This window comes from Equus przewalskii, chromosome 7, assembly GCF_037783145.1.
Source record: "Equus przewalskii isolate Varuska chromosome 7, EquPr2, whole genome shotgun sequence".
NCBI lineage: Eukaryota > Metazoa > Chordata > Mammalia > Perissodactyla > Equidae > Equus > Equus przewalskii.
In genome coordinates, this window is record NC_091837.1 from 58,942,784 (window position 1) to 58,961,079 (window position 18,296).

Below are 18,296 nucleotides of genomic sequence, written 5' to 3' on the forward strand. Positions count from 1 at the left end.
TTCTAGTTGTAGGTCCCTCTGGTTGTGCTATGTAGGATGCCACCTCAGCATGGCCTGATGAGCGGTGCCATGTCTGCACCCAGGATCCAAACCAGAGAAACCCTGGGCTACTGAAGGAGAGCGCACGAACTTAACCACTTGGCCACCGGGTGGCCCCCTATTTTTAATTTAATTGTTGTTACTATTGAAATCAAGCATATAGTTTAAAAGTTCGATGAGTTCAACAAGACTTATGCAAAATAGCAGCCTCCTCTACAACTCCTTCCTACTCCCATTTCCATTCTTTAGAGAAAAGAAGTTTTGACTATTTTAGATGTTTCCTCTTTTATCTGTTTATTCTATTTATATGAATATTTCTAAGTATCACACTTATGTAGGCATTACGTATTGACTTTCTGCTATGAAAGATGAGATTTAGCTCTCACAGATAACCATTTATTTGCTCTCTCCCTCTTTTCTTCCTTTTTCCCGCCCTTCCTTCCTTCTTCCCTCTTCACCTCTCCTGTCTCTCTAACATACATACCCACACACATGCTATTTCCTGTCTTCTATCCTTTCAACATAGCTGTACCACAATATGTTCACAATCATACTGTAGATATTTTATACACAGCTGAGCCATGTACTGATTATTAAATTTGTTTTATTTATTCATTTATTATTTATGATTTTATGATTATTAAATTATGTTTAACTTTTATATAATAAATTGTTTTCTCTAGAGCTTAGAAATGGCTTATTTAGCTTTCTCTGTACTCATTCATTTATTAATTGACTCAAATATTTATAGTTTCCCACCAGTTTCTAGGCACATTCTAGATTTTTGAGGAATATAGCAGTACACAAAACAAAAATTTCTGGCCTCTTGCAACTTAACATTCTCATTTCTTGTCATTCCCAAACTCACCAAGAAAGTATAATTCTCTGAGTCTATTCAGATATATGTTGTTATCATATCTCTTCATTGTTTTCATTTTTTGCTTTTTTTCCCCTTTTTCTTTTTTTTTTGTTTGTTTGTTTGTTTATTTGTTTTAAGATGTACCTCCTGGACCTCTTCATAATTCCACTCTAGTCTGAATTGGTTGTTCTTTAGGCTTACTGTCTAGGGATTTCATCCTGAAATTTCCCTTATCCATCATCCTAGAAGTTTTCTTCACTTCTTTTCTGTGTTTTATTCCCCTTTAGATGGATCACATGTCCTCTTTTTAGTTTATATTCATCTTCCTGAAACATGTCCTTCAATAGCTTGCTGAGAGGAAGTACAGAGGCTATAATTTTTTGAGACCTCATATCTTTGAAAATTATCTTACATATGTCTTCACATTTAATGTATAGTTTGGCTGCATAGGGAATTCTTGGATGATAATTACTTTTCCTCAGAAGAGACTGAAGGTTGCGTTCCATTATCTTCTAGTTTTTAGTGTTTTCATTAAGAAGTTGGTGCAACACACAGAACAATGGAACAGAATCAAGACCCCCAGAAATAAACCCACACATGTAGGGACAACTAATTTTTGACAGAAGAGGCAAGAACATACAATGGAAAAAGGAGAGTCTCTTCAATAAATGGTGTTGGGAAAACTGGACAGCCACATGCAAAAGCATGAAAGAACACCATTATCTTATACCATGCACAAAAATCAACACAAAATGAATTAAAGTCTTGAATGTAAGATCTGAAACCATGAAACTTCTAGAAGAAAACATAGGCAGTATGCTCTTCAACATTGGTCTTAGCAGCATTTTTTCAAATACCATGTCTGCCTGGGCAAGGGAAACAATAGAAAAAATAAACAAATGGGACTGCATCAAACTAAAAACCTTCTGCACAGCAAAGGAAACCATCAGCAAGATGAAAAGACAACCTAACAATTGGGAGAATATATTTGCAAACCGTATATCAGATAAGGGGTTAATATCCAAAATATACAAAGAACTCATACATCTCAACAACCCAATTAAAAGACAGGCAAAAGATCTGAACAGAAATTTCTCCAAAGAAGATATACAGATGGCCAACAGGCACATGAAACAATGTTCAACGTCATTAACAATCAGGGAGATGGAAATCAAAACTACAATGAGATATCACCTGACTCGCATCAGAATGGCTATAATGTCAAGACAGGAAACAAGAAGTTTTGGAGAGGATGTGGAGAGAAGGGAACCGTCGTACACTGCTGGTGGGAGTACAAACTGGGGCAGCCACTATGGAAAACAGTATGGAGTATTCTCAGAAAATTGAGTAGATCTACCATATAATCCAGCTATTCCACTGCTGGGTATTTATCCAAAGAACTTGAAAACACGAATGCGTAAAGATGCTTGCACACTTGTGTTCATCACAGCATTATTCACAATAGCCAAGACTTGCAAGTGACCTAGGTGCCCAACAAGGGACAAATGGCTAAAGAAGATGTGGTATATATACACAATGGAATACTATTCAGCCGTAAGAAATGATGAAATCCGGCCATTTGTGACAACATGGATGGACCTTGAAGGTATTATGCTAAGTGAAATAAGTCAGAGGGAGAAAATAAATACTGTATGATCTCACTCATAAGTAGAAAATAAAAACAATGACAAACAAATACGTAGCAGCAGAGATTGGATTAGTGATTACCAGAGGAGAAAGGGGAAAAGGGGAGGGCAAAAGAGGTGATTAGGCACATATGTGTGGTGATGGATTGTAGTTAGTCTTTGGTTGGTGAACATGATGTAATCTACACAGAATTCAAAATATATTACTATGTATACCTGGAATTTATATAGTGTTATAAACCAATGTTACTGCAATTAAAAAATAAATTTAAAAAAAGGAATGGAAAGCTTTTGGAAGATCAAAAAAAAGAGAAGAAGAACAAGTTGATGCAATTTGATTCTTTACATTTCTTATGTGACCTATTCTCCATGGACTCTCTTAGGAACTTGTCTTTCTCAGCATTGTTCTAAAAATTAATGGTGATGTGCATTAGTTTAGCCTTTTTTTATTCATTATGCTGAGTAATCAGTGGACTCTCTTAATTGATAAACTTTCTTCAGTTTGGGGAAATTTTGTCAGTTTTCCCCATTTCATTTTTTTTATTCTTTCTTTCCAGAACTGTATTCATCAGATGTTGAATCTCTTGAAATCGTCTCTTTCTTATTTTTCTCTGTCTTTCGTATTTGTCTCTTTTTTCTATTTTCTAAAAGATTTCCTGAACTTTACTTTTCAACCCTTCTGTTGATTTTTTTTACTACTATAATTTCCAAGAACACTTTATTCTCTCAATGTCTTTTTTAAAATAATAACCCATGCTTTTTTTATATATGCAATATATTTTCTTATCTCTAAGGATATTAATACTAGTTTTTAAAGTTTTCTTTTCTGGTGCATTGTCTTTATTTTAACGAAGTTCAAGTTTGTTTTTTTCCTACAAATGTCTGATGATCCGTTTATATTATGAACAAAGCAGTGAAAGGCTACTGAAAGTTATAAGCAGGGCTTGTCAATTGATGAACTTCACTGTGGGGTGATCAGGTAGGAACCTTGGGGACGCTCTGCCTGTTAGTATCTGTAGGTCTTTTCTATTGAGGTGGTGCTTAGTTTCCCTAAGGGTAATCTGCTTAAATGGGAAAAAGAGATGGGGTATTATGTAAGCTTGGCTGCTAATGTGGGGAGTCTGGTAGAGTAAGAGGAATGGGACCCATCGCTCATTATGTAGGCTTTCACTTAATAACCTTTTTAACTGTATGGTATTTCTATCTTCAGCCTATTTCAGACCCCCAAGACCAGAGTCATTCTGGTTCAACCTCTCCAGGGGAGTAAGCCTCCAATCTTCTTAGGGTGGTGAGAGGGGCCAGCCCCGTAGCTGAGTGGTTAAGTTTGTGCGCTCCGCTTCGGCCGCTCCTGGTTTTGCTAGTTCAGATCCTGGGCATGGATGTGGCACTGCTCATCAGGCCATGCTGAGGCGGCGTCCCACACAGCACAACCAGAGGCACTCACAACTCAAATATACAACTATGTACCCGGGGGCTTTTGGGAGAAGAAGAAGGAAAAAAACAAAAAAGAAGATTGGCAACCGTTGTTAGCACAGGTGCCAATGTTTAAAAAAAAAAAAAGATGGAGAGAGAGAGAGAGTTCACTGTCTCTGGAGATAGAGGAAGGCATCTTGGATTTTTACTGCTGTGCAGCCTTTCAACCAGTCCTGCTTTCAGTCCCACCTGCATTCCTGCTTGGTTCCTCCAATTCCTGAACCATTCAGGAGTTCTCAGGCATGTTTCAGCTTAACCCCTTCCTCTGCCCCAGCCAGTAGAGATTTCAGTTTTGATTTTTCTAGTTGACTGATTGAGTTTGAACTTACACATCTGATTTCTATGCTTCTAAAATTTTGTGACATCTCTTCTTTGTTGTCCTTTCTACTTTCTCTCCTTCCTTTCTTTGCAATCACATAGTTTAAAGTCTTTTTTTATTGTTTTACTATTATTTTTGAGAGATGTCAGAAGGTAATAGAAGTTTGTTTTTAGTCAACCATGTAAATTGGCTCTCCAATGTTGATTTGTATAATTAAGCAATATTTGGCAGTTTAATAGGTGGAAAAATAGAATCGTATTGTAATTTGCAGTTGTTCAGTATTCAATTAGGGTGAATATTTTTCTATGCGTTTATTAACCCTTTGTGTTTCTTTGTAGAATTTTCGTTTCCTGACTATATCTATATTTTTTATGTAGAGTCACTGTATTTCTTCTTTAGTTGATATATAAGAACTTTTTATTATATTTGTTTTTAATTTAAAATAATTTCTTATTCTTAATGCTACTTGTATTTATCTATATCTTTCTGTATTTACTTGCTTGCCTATAGTAGAAAAAAATGTAAAATGTGGTTAGGCCAAAAGAAAATAAAACATACCCATATCTCATTATCTAGAGGTAATCTTAGTATATGCTTGCTAGATCTTATTTCTTTAGGAGTATGTGATACATATTTATATTATACATTTTGTTTCATCATTTATCTTATTTTGTAATTAAACTTTTTCTAAATTTCAAAAGAAAAACATTTTCTCATAAAATGTAAAACATCCAAAGACACATCAAGAAAAGATCAGTCATCTTTTTTTTTTCTTTTTTTGCTTTTTCTCCCCAAATCCCCCTAGTACATAGTTGTATATTTTAGTTGTGGGTTCTTCTAGTTGTAGCATGTGGGATGCCGCCTCAACGTGGCCTCATGAGCCATGTCCACACCCAGGATCGGAACTGGCGAAGCTCTGGGCCGCCAAAGCAGAGTGTCCAAGCTTAACCACTCAGCCACAGGGCCAGCCCCAAGATCAGTCATCTTTTGTTCTCTCTTCTATTCTTTATCCTGGTTGTCTTGGCTGAATTAGTGTTAGCACCCTAATGTATATCCTTCTATACCTTACTTTAGTCTTACATGTGTATACAGTATCTATATTTGAGATAAAACTGAACACATTACTTGTTAATCTTTTTTTTTTTCCATTTACTAGTGCCTAATGGTCATTTATTAGGTTTTTAGCTATAGGACTGTGGTAAGCAAAATAATTGTCCTCAAAGATGTCTGTGCTCTAATCCCTGGAACCTCTAAATGTGTTACCTTACACAGCACAGGGACTTTGCAGGTATGTTCAAGGGAGCAGACTTTGAGATGGGGGGATTATCCTGGATTATCTAGGTGGGCTTAGTCTAATCACATGAGTCCCAAAAAGCAGAGAACCTTTCTTTGCTAGATCAGAGAGATGAGATGGAAGGAGGAGAGATTTGAAGCATGAGAATGACAACCTGCCCTTGCTGGCTCTGAAGATGAAGGAAGGAGGTCACAAGCCAAGGAATGCAAGTAGCTCTAGAAGCTCCGAGCAGTCCTCATCTGACAGCCAACAAGGAAATGGGGACCCCAGTCCTCCAACTGCAAGGAATTGAATTCTGCCAACAACCCAAATAAGCAAGGAAACAGATTTTCCCCTAGAGCGTCCAGAAAGGAACATAGCCCTGCCCGTACCTCAGTGGTAGCCCAGTCAGACCCGTGTCAGACTTCTGACCCACAGAACTATAGAATAATAAATCTGTTGTTTAAGCCACTAGATTTGTGGTAATTTGTTATAGCAACAATAGAAAACTAATACAAATACTAATAACTCATTTCTTAAAAATGCATAACTGTCCATGGTTTCCATATACACTTTAACTTATTCAGCACTTCTGTTGTTGGAGAGTCGAATTGTTTCAGGTTCTTTACTGCTACACAAAATGCTATAATAAGCATGACTGTACTTAAATTCTTGTGTTCTGGTACTTTTTTTTTTTTAAGATAAATTCCCAAAGATGCAGTTGCTAGGTCAAAGGCTATTTTTATGTAATTTACAATTATAAATTACAATAGTCCATGCCAGTTTTCTTTCCCAAAAGGTTGTAGCAATTCATACTCTGACTTGCAATTTATGAAAGTTTTTATCGCTGCTCTTCAGGTAGGTGTAGTGAATGCTTTGGAAACTCGTGCTTCAGTCTAAGAGAGAGACATGTTTTAAAGTTTAGGTGCATCTGGGCATGCAGGTCTTATATTCAAATAATTATGACAAAAATAAGGTAAGATTATGCATGCTTCCAAAAAAAGCTTTCCTAATATGCCTTTGATAAGACCATAGACCTTTTAAAATGTTAATATACATTACAAGAGTTTGAATAAACCCTGGCAACTGCTTCCAAACTCTGACAGACAGTCATTGGAAAGCCACGAATTCTCGCTCAACCACCCTTCAATTATTTAATCTTATGTGAGATTAAAAGAAGTAAAGACAATGAGTTCATTTGTCTCGTTGATTCATTTGGCTGTGGAAGTGATGTTGAACCCCAGAAAGAGGTAGAGATGGGTCAAAGGAGACTACTCTACAGATTTGAGTACCCTTTGTGGAATTATTTAAGCAAAAATATCTGCTGATTTTAGAAAATATAATCAGGAATTGTTATGGGAAATGACCTTCTTTCTACCTTGCAGGCTCTTTGATTTTGCCAGTAGAACTCCCCAGATAAAATTTAATTTTAAGCTAAATTTTGTTTATTTGGAAATTTAAATTATCTTAGTATTAAAAATACTCTATGTATTTAAAATATTAAACTTACTCAAGTGAGGCATTAAGACTTTGGAACTAAAATAAATGAGATAATGAGGAAGTGAAAAACATATTTTTTATAATTAACAGCTCATTTTGAGTTAATTATATACAATTACCAAAATCTAATTGCAATTTATTTTCTATTATCTATGGGAAGAATCACAGTCAAGGGAGCTTACATTGCTGCCTTCCTGCCTAAATGCTATAGAATGAGAATAAATAATACGTGAGCCCTTAATGACGAATAAGAGCAAATAGTAGGGCACAGCTGAGCCAAACCATTGGAAGATAATTATCACATCAAAGATGGTAATGACTCAAACAGTCACAGCAACTCTGATTGCTTGTAAGTTCTCTGGCTTGTTTTTTAGTTAGTTTGTTTGATGTTTGTTTGTTGGCTATGCAAAGATGACCCTTATAAATTAATATTAGTTTTGTAATTCTGCAGATTTCTAAAAATCTGACCAATTTTGTGTTTTCATATAATACTGAGCAATTCAACAAAAGTTTCTATTAAGCATCTATTATAAAAAATATATAACTGGCTTGCTAAATACTGTGGGAGATTCAGAGAAGCCTCTACCTTCACACTAATAGTAGATACCTTCACACTAATAGTAGAGTACCTTCTACTCTAATAGTAGAGTAAGGCATATAAACAGATATTTATTATCTATATGGAATATAAGGGTTATAAGAGAAATCCAAAGAAATTAATAAAAAGTTTTTGGAAAAGGTAATATTTGAGATAAGTCCTAAAAGATAGGATAGAATTTTGATAGGCTAGGGCTATCTATGGATGTTTCTGTGTATGTGTGTGTGTGTGTGTTTCTTGGGGTGGAAGACAGAGAATCTGAGTAGAGGATGGAAATCACACAGTATATGAGGGGCATAGCAGTAAGTTCGACCAGAAGAGTTAAGGGAAAATGAAACTAAAGATTAAACTAGTTAATTAGGTTATATTATAAAAGAGTTTAAATATCAATTCAAAGGTTTTGGACCAGTGTGATTGGAAGAATAAAAAAGTCAGGGAAAAGAACTATTTTGTGATGAAGATGATAAATTTGATTTTGAAGACCATTGGAATAAGAGCCAAGAATGCCAGGTTTTAGTCTTTCCAGTAATTAGCCATGGGGCTTGAAGATAATGCTATGTGCCTCAGTCTCCTTGTCTGCAAATGAGAGAGTTAAACTGGATCTTTGCTGAGTTTTTTCCATCTCTAACAGTTCATGATTATTGAACAGAGTGGATTTCTGGGCATAGATATCTAGTATATAAGTAGATATTTGGATGTATATCTCCTAAGAGAAATTGAAGATCAGAGTCATCTTCATTGGTGTTGCACCTGAGAGAATGGATATTCATTTCCGAGAAAAAGTTTAGAGAAATGTAAATAGAACTTTAGGAAATACTGACATGTGGGAATCTAAAAGAATAAGAGTGACAATATGAAAATTTGACAAAGAAGCTGGCTGGTGCAGTGTCAGGGAAACAAAGGAGGAAAAGCAGAAATGGTACCTTGGAAAGAAATTTGGTTGAGGAAATATAATTTTAAGGGTAGGAATGACCTAAACATTTTTATAATCTTGGGGAAGTGGCTAATGAAGGAAGAGACTGCAGCAAATGAATAATTGATGGAGCACAGTCCTAGCGAAGGTGGGGGAATCAGTTCAAATTGCTTGTCAGCTGCTCAGTTATTTGTACTTGGCTTCTCTTTCTCTGCTTGTAGCTAGCCCTACCTCTTCTTTTGTGTTTCTATCCATTCTTCCTATGTGACCTTATCTAGGCCCTTGGCTTTACATATCATCCATATGCTGATGACTGCCAAATGGATTTCCATAGGCCTGACCTTTCCTCCAATCATTAAATCCACGGATCTTATTGTCTACACAAGATGTCCACTGGACTGTCTAATAGATATCTCAGAGATATCAAAGCTAGAACAGAAATCTTTTTGCCCTTTTCCACCACCCACTCCATAGTCACCCATCCCCAGTCTTCTCCATATTAACAAATGTTACTAGCCACTCAAGTTGAAAAATGCCCTTGATTTCTCTCTTTCCTTCCCTTCCTCCTCCCAAATAATTGTAAGTGTGTTATTTTGTTTCTATTCTACCTCCAAAATGTATACATTCCTCCCACCATAGTTCAAGCCTGGGCTTCTGCAGAGGTTTCCTAAGTGGTCTACTTTATTTAATTATGTTCTTACCCCCTCTACAATCCATTTTCCACAACAGCTGGAAAGATCATTTAAAAATAGCAGTCTGCTTCCTTGCCAAAGACTCCTCAATGCTTGTAAAATAAAATCTAACTCCTTAACTGTCTTAAAGTGTTCTACATGACCTGGCTTCTGCTTGCCTCATCTCATTCCACTCTCCTTCTTAAATGTTTAGTGACCCCTACCCCACTTTACTTAAAATTTGAACTTCTTACCATGGACTTTAGGGCCCTTTATGTTCTCCTATCTTGACTTTGCACTTTCTTCCTTGCATCCTATGTTTTAACTGCATTGGCCTTGGTCCTCTTTCAGCTTCCAGTACATGCTGCATCATACCTGTAGCTGCCTTTAACACTCTTAATCCTGTTCTTCCTTGTGTTAACTTCTTTAGATGAGAGTTTAAATATCATCTCCTGAGGGGTACTTTCCTGATCATCCTATGTAAAGCGTGTGTCTCCCATCCTTCCCTGTTACAGTACTCTGAAGTCCCACAAACCACCACTCCACTTTAAGCTTCATGAGTCCGTGGATCATAACTTTCTTGTTAAATATGATATGTTATAACATATTTTCTATATGTTATAAAGACTGTATGTTCACCATATCATAGGTGCTCATAAAATGTTTGTGGGATGGATTTTTTAAAAATCTCAATCTTCTCAGTACAGTATGAAGGGAGATCATCTACTAAGAAAGGTGACAGTAAGGATAGCATCTGGGAAGAAGATAGAGATACTTGAAATAACCTCAAGGGAATATATAAGAAGAAGTCATCAAAAGATGATATATAAGAAGTATTGCATCCGTAATGTAGAAATTTCCTCTAATTGATGAGATAAACTACCCCAAATAGGCAACTCTCAAAAGAGTAAACCCAAATAGCCAATATGTATATAAAATCTTTTCACAACTAATCTTGGAAAAATGAATGTTGAAAATAACAAAAAGATGCCAGTTTTAAATCAATAATTTGGCAAAATTGAAAAGTTTAATAATATCAAGTGTTAACAAGGATGTAGGGAAACTGGTACTTTGATACACTGCTGGTAGGAATGCAAATTTCTAGAGCCACTTCAGTGATCAATTGGTAATATCATTTTATAATTATTTTTAATAATTCGTGATAATTGGCACAGCAAATCGCCTTCTGATTATCTCCCCCTGCCTTCTAACTTCTCTTCATTTCTTTGCTCTTTGAAACTCATAGATAACCTTTTGGCCTAAAGAATTGCTCATGCAAAAATAGAACATTTCTCCAATTTCTCTTTCAAAGGTCTTTAACAACGTGACTGATTAACATGGGTGGGGCTCACTGTTGTCTACCTTAGACACACTAGAAATCATCAAATTGTAAAATTGGGCTCAGAAACCTTGCAGTATAAAGTATAATAAAGTAAGATGAGAAAAATGTTTGCTATTAATTCATTGTTACATAGCTTCAATAATATAGAAATTTTCAGGGATCAGACAGTGATTTTGCTATCCTCTGTCAAATTTTTTGAGCTATAATATAAAAAGCCAACCCTGGTGATCTAGTGGTTAAGATTTGACTCTCTCTCCTCCACGGCCCAGGTTCATTTCTGGTCAGGGAACCACACCATCCATCTGTTGTTTGTCATACTGTGGTGGCTGCTTGTTGCTGTGGTTCTGAAAGCTATGCCACTGGTATTGCAAATACCAGCAGGGTCACTGATGGTGGACATGTTTCTGCGGAGCTTCCAGACTAAAACCTGACTATAGAAAGAAGGACCTGGCCACCCACTTCTGAAAAACTTGGCCATGAAAATCCTTTGAATAGCAGAGAAGCATTGTCTGATATAATGCCTGAAGGTGAGAGCATGGCCCAAAAAGACCGGGCAGGATTCTCCTCTGCTGTACCCAGGGTCTCTAGGAGCTGGAATCGACTTGATGGCACTAACGACAACAAATAAAATAAAAACCTGTTTCCTCTGTGGTACTTTCCTCTAGACCCACATTTCAATCTTTTTAAATCCTTTACCTTTTTGATAAATATAAAAATTATCACTTGAACATAGAATTACCACATGACCCAGCAATTCCACTCCTAGGTAACATACACCCACAAAGACTTCTGTGTGAATGCTCGCAGCAGCATTATTCATCGTAGCTGCAAAGTGGAGACAAGCTAAATGTCCAGCAACTGGTGAATGGATAAACAAAATGTCGTATATCCGTACAATGGAATATTTGGCAATAAAAAGGAACAAAGTACTAGTACATGCTACAACATGGATGAACCTTGAGAACATGCTAACTGAAAGAAGATCGTACAAAAGACCATGAATTGTACCTTTCCATTTATAAGAAATGTCCAGAAAAGACAAATCTAAAGATAAAGGATGTAAATTATTGATTGCCTAGCGCAGGGGCTGGGAATGAGGAGCAACTGCAAGTAAGCTGGAGGTTTCTTTTGAGGTTGTTGGAACTAAAATTAGATTGTGGTGATGGTTGCACAATTTTAAACTTACTAAGAATAGCTTTAAATGGGTGAATTTTATGGTATATAAATTTATTTCACTAAAACTTTTTAAAAAATTGTCCTCTATTTTTAGTATTCTTTGATATTCAAAATAAATTAAATATAATAACAAGAAAAATGAGACAAAGCTTTGCTTGCTTTCACACTGCATCAGCCTTTCTCTCTTCCTCCTCAAGATTCTTCTGCCCTCTTACTCCTTCCTTTACTTGGGAATGGCTTTTTCAAACTTAATTCTCCAAGATGACATCTCCTTCTGTATTCATAACAGATACAATGATAAGACAAGTGGGAGAAAATACTATTCAAATCCTATTTATGAGACCTGTGTCCTGGTGAATGATAATTTGGAATTTTAAAGTTATATATAATCAACAATTTTAAACAGATAAGTTGGTGATAAATATATAATTTTTTAACCAACTTTTCCATTTTTTTCATTTAACCAATAAGGAAGATGGTAGCACATCACCAATCTTGTGCCTGTTCTATCCAGGCCTTAGCTTGACCTTACATAGACTTCAGGAGCAAATCTTCATTCTTACGTTCCATACTAGGGCACCTCCCTTCTCTATCCACAAACACTGGTTTTTAAATGACAGCTAATAGACTGAACATACTTAGGGTTCTCCAAGCTATTGTCTACAGATACTTTCTAATTTTGCAGATTTATGGCACTGAAATAGAAAAAGACAAACCTAATTCCCCTTGTGTGTGGTATAGCATATCCTTGGAATTGGCTTCTTCATGTGTAATATCTACATGTTCTTGGCTTTGGATAATTTTTTAATCACATTTGTCATCTTAGTACATAATGAATTTATGGGATAAATATTTTCTAAGATGGCAATTCACAGATTTCAGGATGTTAGATTATTTGGCTGCATCGCATTTTCCCAGGGTCTGATGTCGATGTGTATGTATGTGAATACAGCAGGTAGAAAGCATGATGTATAGAAACCAGAGACATTTTATGAAGAGTATTGCACTACCACTCGTTAAACACAAGGAGCTGAATAATAAAGTGTATAAACATTTACGCTTTATATGCTGTACACAAGTGGATAGAATAGTGGTGGCTTTCGCCCTTCGCTCTAATGTACCCACACAAATCTTTGTGAAAGTAATTTTCTTCCCAGCCAAAAATATTAGTGGGATTGGGGAATTGGAAGTTTCATTGCCACTTGAGTCAGCTTGCTTTGATAACCTCATTCCCAGATTTATTTGGAATGAGAGCAGTTTGATTTCTTTTTAGATGGTGACTGCCTATCCTGTTCCAGTCTGAATCATATGGATTCTTGTCACAATATGGAATAGAGGTGGCATCTTGGATACTGAACGTTGTTTCCCAGGAGATAGAGAAAAGCAGTACTGGCTTGGAGGTATCAGCTGGTTAAAAAGTATCATTTCTTTTTTAGCAATTTTTTGGCAAGCCCCAATACACAGAGATTAGTCTGAAGCCTACAACTGCAGTCTTAGTTGTCATGTCAAATCTTTGGTAGAATCCAAGAGATTTTTACTGGATATTATGACTTAATTGATAAAATATGTCTAGGCTTTGATCCTTTTCTCTTTCTACAAATATGTAAGATTTTTCTATGAAAGGAATCCATAAACATATTGCTGTTTGTCATTTATACAACAGGTATTTGCACATAAGATATTTTGCAGTGGGAAGAGGGAGTAAGAGCTAAGACAAAATAGATTGAAGCCTAAAGCATTTTACTAAAACATCCCATTGGCATACAAGACTTTTATATACCTGTAAAAGAGTGGAGGCAGCAAGGTTAAGACTAGTGATTGTTAAGTCAATTTATTTATTCTTGTTTTCAGGAGCCCCAAGAGTTCTCTCTAAAAAGATATAAAATTTTTAGATGCCATTAAAGGTTTTTATTTTTAATTAGCAGTGGCTTCAATTGGCTTTTCTAGCTGCCTGGATGTACTAAAGAATTGATTTTTGGATTCAGGACAATTGAATACACAGAGGACAAACACAAACACAGAAGTTTAAAAACAAGTGCATTATTTTATTTGTAGAAGTATGTATGTAGAAACTTCCTGGTTAGATAGGGTAACTGGAGGCTTATTTGAAGATAAGATGAAAAGAAATAGTGACTGTGTTTCTGAGCACGTCTTTTGATCATAAAGTGTCTGAGGATGTGGTTGTGATCTTGGTTAGCCCATGGTGGTTTGTTGTAGGTGGACGTCCGGTTCAGAAGAACGGCTATTACATATGAAGCAATGCTAATTTTTGATAATCCTACAGAGAAGATTTTATACTGAACTCAGCTCATTTGTTTTTCACATTGCTGTGTGAAATGTGGTGAAGAGGATTGATTTCTGTGTGCTTTTGCTATTTGGCATTTTCTCCTTTGGTAAACAGTGTGTGCAAGCCTTAATCCTGTAACCTTGAATTTGAGCCCTGGGCTGTTTGATAGAAAGAATCTTTCTTTGTTATGTCATGTGGCTTGGTGAAGGATTGTGTTAATCAGGGTCAACCAGAGAAACGGAACCATAGGAGATATATATTATGAGATGTATTGCAAGGAATTGGCTTATGCTAGGCAAGTCTGAAGTCCATAAGGCAAGCTGTCAGCAAGAGAACTCTCAGGTACAGACTGAACCTGCTATCCACAGCAGAGGCTTCTTCTTTTTCAGGGAAGACTCAGCTGTGCTTTTAAGACTTTTCAAGAAATTCAATCGGGCCCATCCAGGTTACCTAAGATTTTATAGATTTTAATCACATCTGCAAAATACCTTCAGAGCAACACCTAGATTAGTGTTTAATTGGTTAACTGGGCGCTGTAGCCTAGCCAAGTTGATGTATAAAAAAGACCATCACAGCCCACCCCTTGTCAACCTGGCACCCATACACATCTTCTTAAACCATACTTAATCTCTAAATAAAGGTAATAAAAAAGGCATACTTTCACCTTACATGATACAAGTATCCCACATAACTGAAAGCATGCTAACTCATTCCCCAGAGAGGATGTGAAGTCCTTAGAGGATGGTCACTCTTCCTTGATATCCTGTAATTTCAATGCTGTGATGGAAAGTTAATTATGTTAATGCATCTTATGTTATATGATAAAGGGCTAAAAGAGGAAAGTAAACAAAAATATTTGGTTAATATACATATATAAAACTATCCATAATAGTGTAAGGAAGAAATACTCATAACTATTACAGTCCTGATCTCTGCAACTGGCCACATGGCTGTAGCTGATATTTATAACTACTTTCTTCCACTATCCATTCCACTACCCCTTGCTGTCAGCAAATACTTCACCTGGTCATGGTTCTTTGTCTGGTGGGGTGACTCAAACCACCATTGCTGAAGGGGCTGGGCTATTAGCAGTCATAGCTGATTGGATTTTTGTAGCTTCCCATTGACTATAATCATAGGAGACAGTACTAATAGACACTCTAAGGGATCTCCTGTATTCCAGACATACTCTTACTTACCTCTGTTGTGTAGTAGCAACCCATTTCCCTCTTGATAATTATGATCAACAACCCCAGCCTGTTACTGTACAAGCTGAACTTTGCCTGTTAATTCAGAGGCATGAGGAACCCAATGTGGCCTCGCAGCAGTGTCAGCTTCCAGTTCAGTGGAATCATTGTTGTGTCTCCTCATGGAAGCATTTCTCCCTTTGGAGTGAAGACCTCTAGACCAACAGGCCCTGAGGTCATGAGGAAGGGAATTGAAATTTTGCTAATGGATCACTTAAGGTAATAGTGAGTGGAGCCACTCTCATTTCCATCCTTTCTTTCCTGGACCTGTGAATCCTGGCTATGAAAAAAACAGCACCACATGTTGGACACTGATTTGGAACATGTTTAGAGCACCCTGGAGGATCTTTCCCCAGCCCCATAAGGTATTGCCTCCTAGTTTGCACTGTAGCTGAGTCTTCAAAGACCGTTCTACTGTTCAACCAAGATAGCTACTTCAAGATGATGGGGGATATGGTAAGATCAGTGAATTCCATGGGCATGGGCCCATTGCTATACTTCATTTGCAGTGAAGCAAATTCCTTGATCAGAAGCAATGCTGTGTAAAATACCATGATGGTGGATAAGGCATTCTGTAGGTCCATGGATGGTAGTTTTGAAAGAAGTATTGTGTGCACAGAAAGCTAATGTATATCCACAGTAAACGTCTGTTCCAGTAAGATATATCTCCAGGGGCCGGCTCCGTGGCCGAGTGGTTAAGTTCGCGTACTCCACTGCGGCGGCCCAGGGTTCGGACCCTGGGCGCGGACATGGCACCGCTCGACAGGCCACATTGAGGTGGTGTCCCACATCCCACATCTAGAAGGACATGCAACTAAGATATACAACTGTGTACAGGGGGGGTGTGGGGAGACAAAGCAGGAAAAAAAAAAAGATGGCAACAGTTGTTAGCCCAGGTGCCAATCCTTAAAAAAAAAAAGGAAGATTGGCAACAGTTGTTAGCCCAGGTTCCAATCTTTAAAAAAAATAAAATAAAATAAAAAATAGGATATATCTCCAGCCCCATGAGAGCTACTAATACATGACACCTACAGTCTATAAATTTAAAAGAGACATAGAGGGAAATTAAAGATAAGCAAAGATATAAGGCTAGAATGAATGCTGTGATACTAGATTGAGGTGGAGACATTAGTATATTCTCATGTTTATGTATTGTCTTAGTCTACTCAGGCTGCCATAACCAAATACCAAAGACTGGGTGGCTTTAACACAGATATTTATTTTCTCACAGTTCTGGAGCCTGAAAATGTTAGATCAGGGTGCCAACATGTTCAAGTTCTGTTAAGAACTCTCTTCCTGGCTTGCAGATGGCTGCCTTCTCACGGTGTTCTTACATCGTAGAGAGAGTGAGCAAACAAGCTCTCTGGTGTCTGTTCTTATACAGGCACTAATCCCATCATGAGGGCCCCATCCTCATGACCTCATCTAAACCTAATTACCTCCCAAAGGCACCATCTCCAAATACAAATACCATCACATTAGGGGTTAAGGCTTCAAAATATGAATTTTGGGGAGACACAATTCAGTCCAGAGCACCTACGTATATATACACAGACACACACATACATGTGGATATATACAAAGATACAGATATGAGTTAGTATATATAATATATATCTCCTAGCCCTGTCTCATGAGAGGGCCTAGAAGCAGTGATACCCAGTAGCAATGAGCACACCCAACACCCAGATATTGGTTTCTAAATACCATCTCTGTTTCTCCAAAAATTAAAAATAGAAAAACCATATGATACAGCTATTCCACTCTGAGTGTTTATCCAAAGAACATGAAAACACTAATTCAGAAAGATATTTGCACCCCTATGTTCATTGCAGCATTATTCACAATAACCAAGACTGGGAAGCAACCTAAGTGCCCATCAGTGGATGAATGGATAAAGAAGATGTGATACACACACACACACACACACAGTGGAATAATAATCAGCCATAAAAATGATGAAATTTTGCAACATGGATGGACTTTAAGTGTATTATGCTAAGCACAAGTCGTCAGGCAGAGAAAGACAAATACTGTATGATTTCACTTATATGTGGAAGATAAACAAACACATAGATATGGAGAACAGACTGGTAGTTACTATAGGGGAATGGGGAGGGGAAAGGCGAAAGGGGTAAAGGGGCATGTGTATGGTGACAGATGGAAACTAGACTTTTGATGGTGAACACAGTACGGTCCATATAGAAGCTGAAATATAATGATGTACACCTGAAATTTACACAATATTATAAACCAATGTGACCTCAATAAAATAATAAATAAATACCATTCCCCAGTAAAAGAAACCAGGACTCCTTAGAGAAATGGCTAATTATAGTGATGGGACAAAGAGAATGAAAGATGAGCTGTGAGCCAGAAAGCAAGGACATGCTCAAAAATCAAAAGGATGAGGGAATGTCAAAGAGACAGAGGAGCCAACCTAAAAGAGCTTCCAATGGCCTAAGCTGGAACAATTTGAGCAACAAAATAAATAGTGTGATACTGGACTCTAACCCAAAGTATCAAATAAGAGTAGTTGAGTCTATACTGATATAAGTAAATGATTGAATGAATAAATAAATGAGAGAGAAGGGACCAATAATCCTTAGGAGAATTCCAAATAACATTAGTAAATACTTTCCCCTCCTGGAGGTAGAGCTTAATCGTCAAGCCCCTTGAGTGTGAGCTGGACTTGGTGACTGACATTCAAGGAATAGGATATGGAAAGGGGGGAAATCATACTTGATGGTCGAAAAATCTGGTGAACACTACCTTATTCAAATGACCAAGGTTAATGTCACCAGTGATTAGTCCTGTTGGTGTCATGTAACCCCTGACACAATGTGATAAGGAGGGAATGTCACTTCTGCAGTATTCTTCCCAAACACTCGTAACGTTCTACTAAACACAGGAGAAACAACAGACAAATACAAATTGAGGAACGTTATACAAA

At 37.0% G+C, this 18,296-nt stretch overlaps 1 protein-coding gene across 20 annotated transcripts in view; it reads left to right on the forward strand.

Annotated features, from left to right (window-relative positions):
- Positions 1-18,296, forward strand: part of KIAA1328 (KIAA1328 ortholog) — a 342,992-nt gene that overhangs the window by 233,758 nt on the left and 90,938 nt on the right. The gene's annotated exons all lie outside the window — the stretch shown is intronic.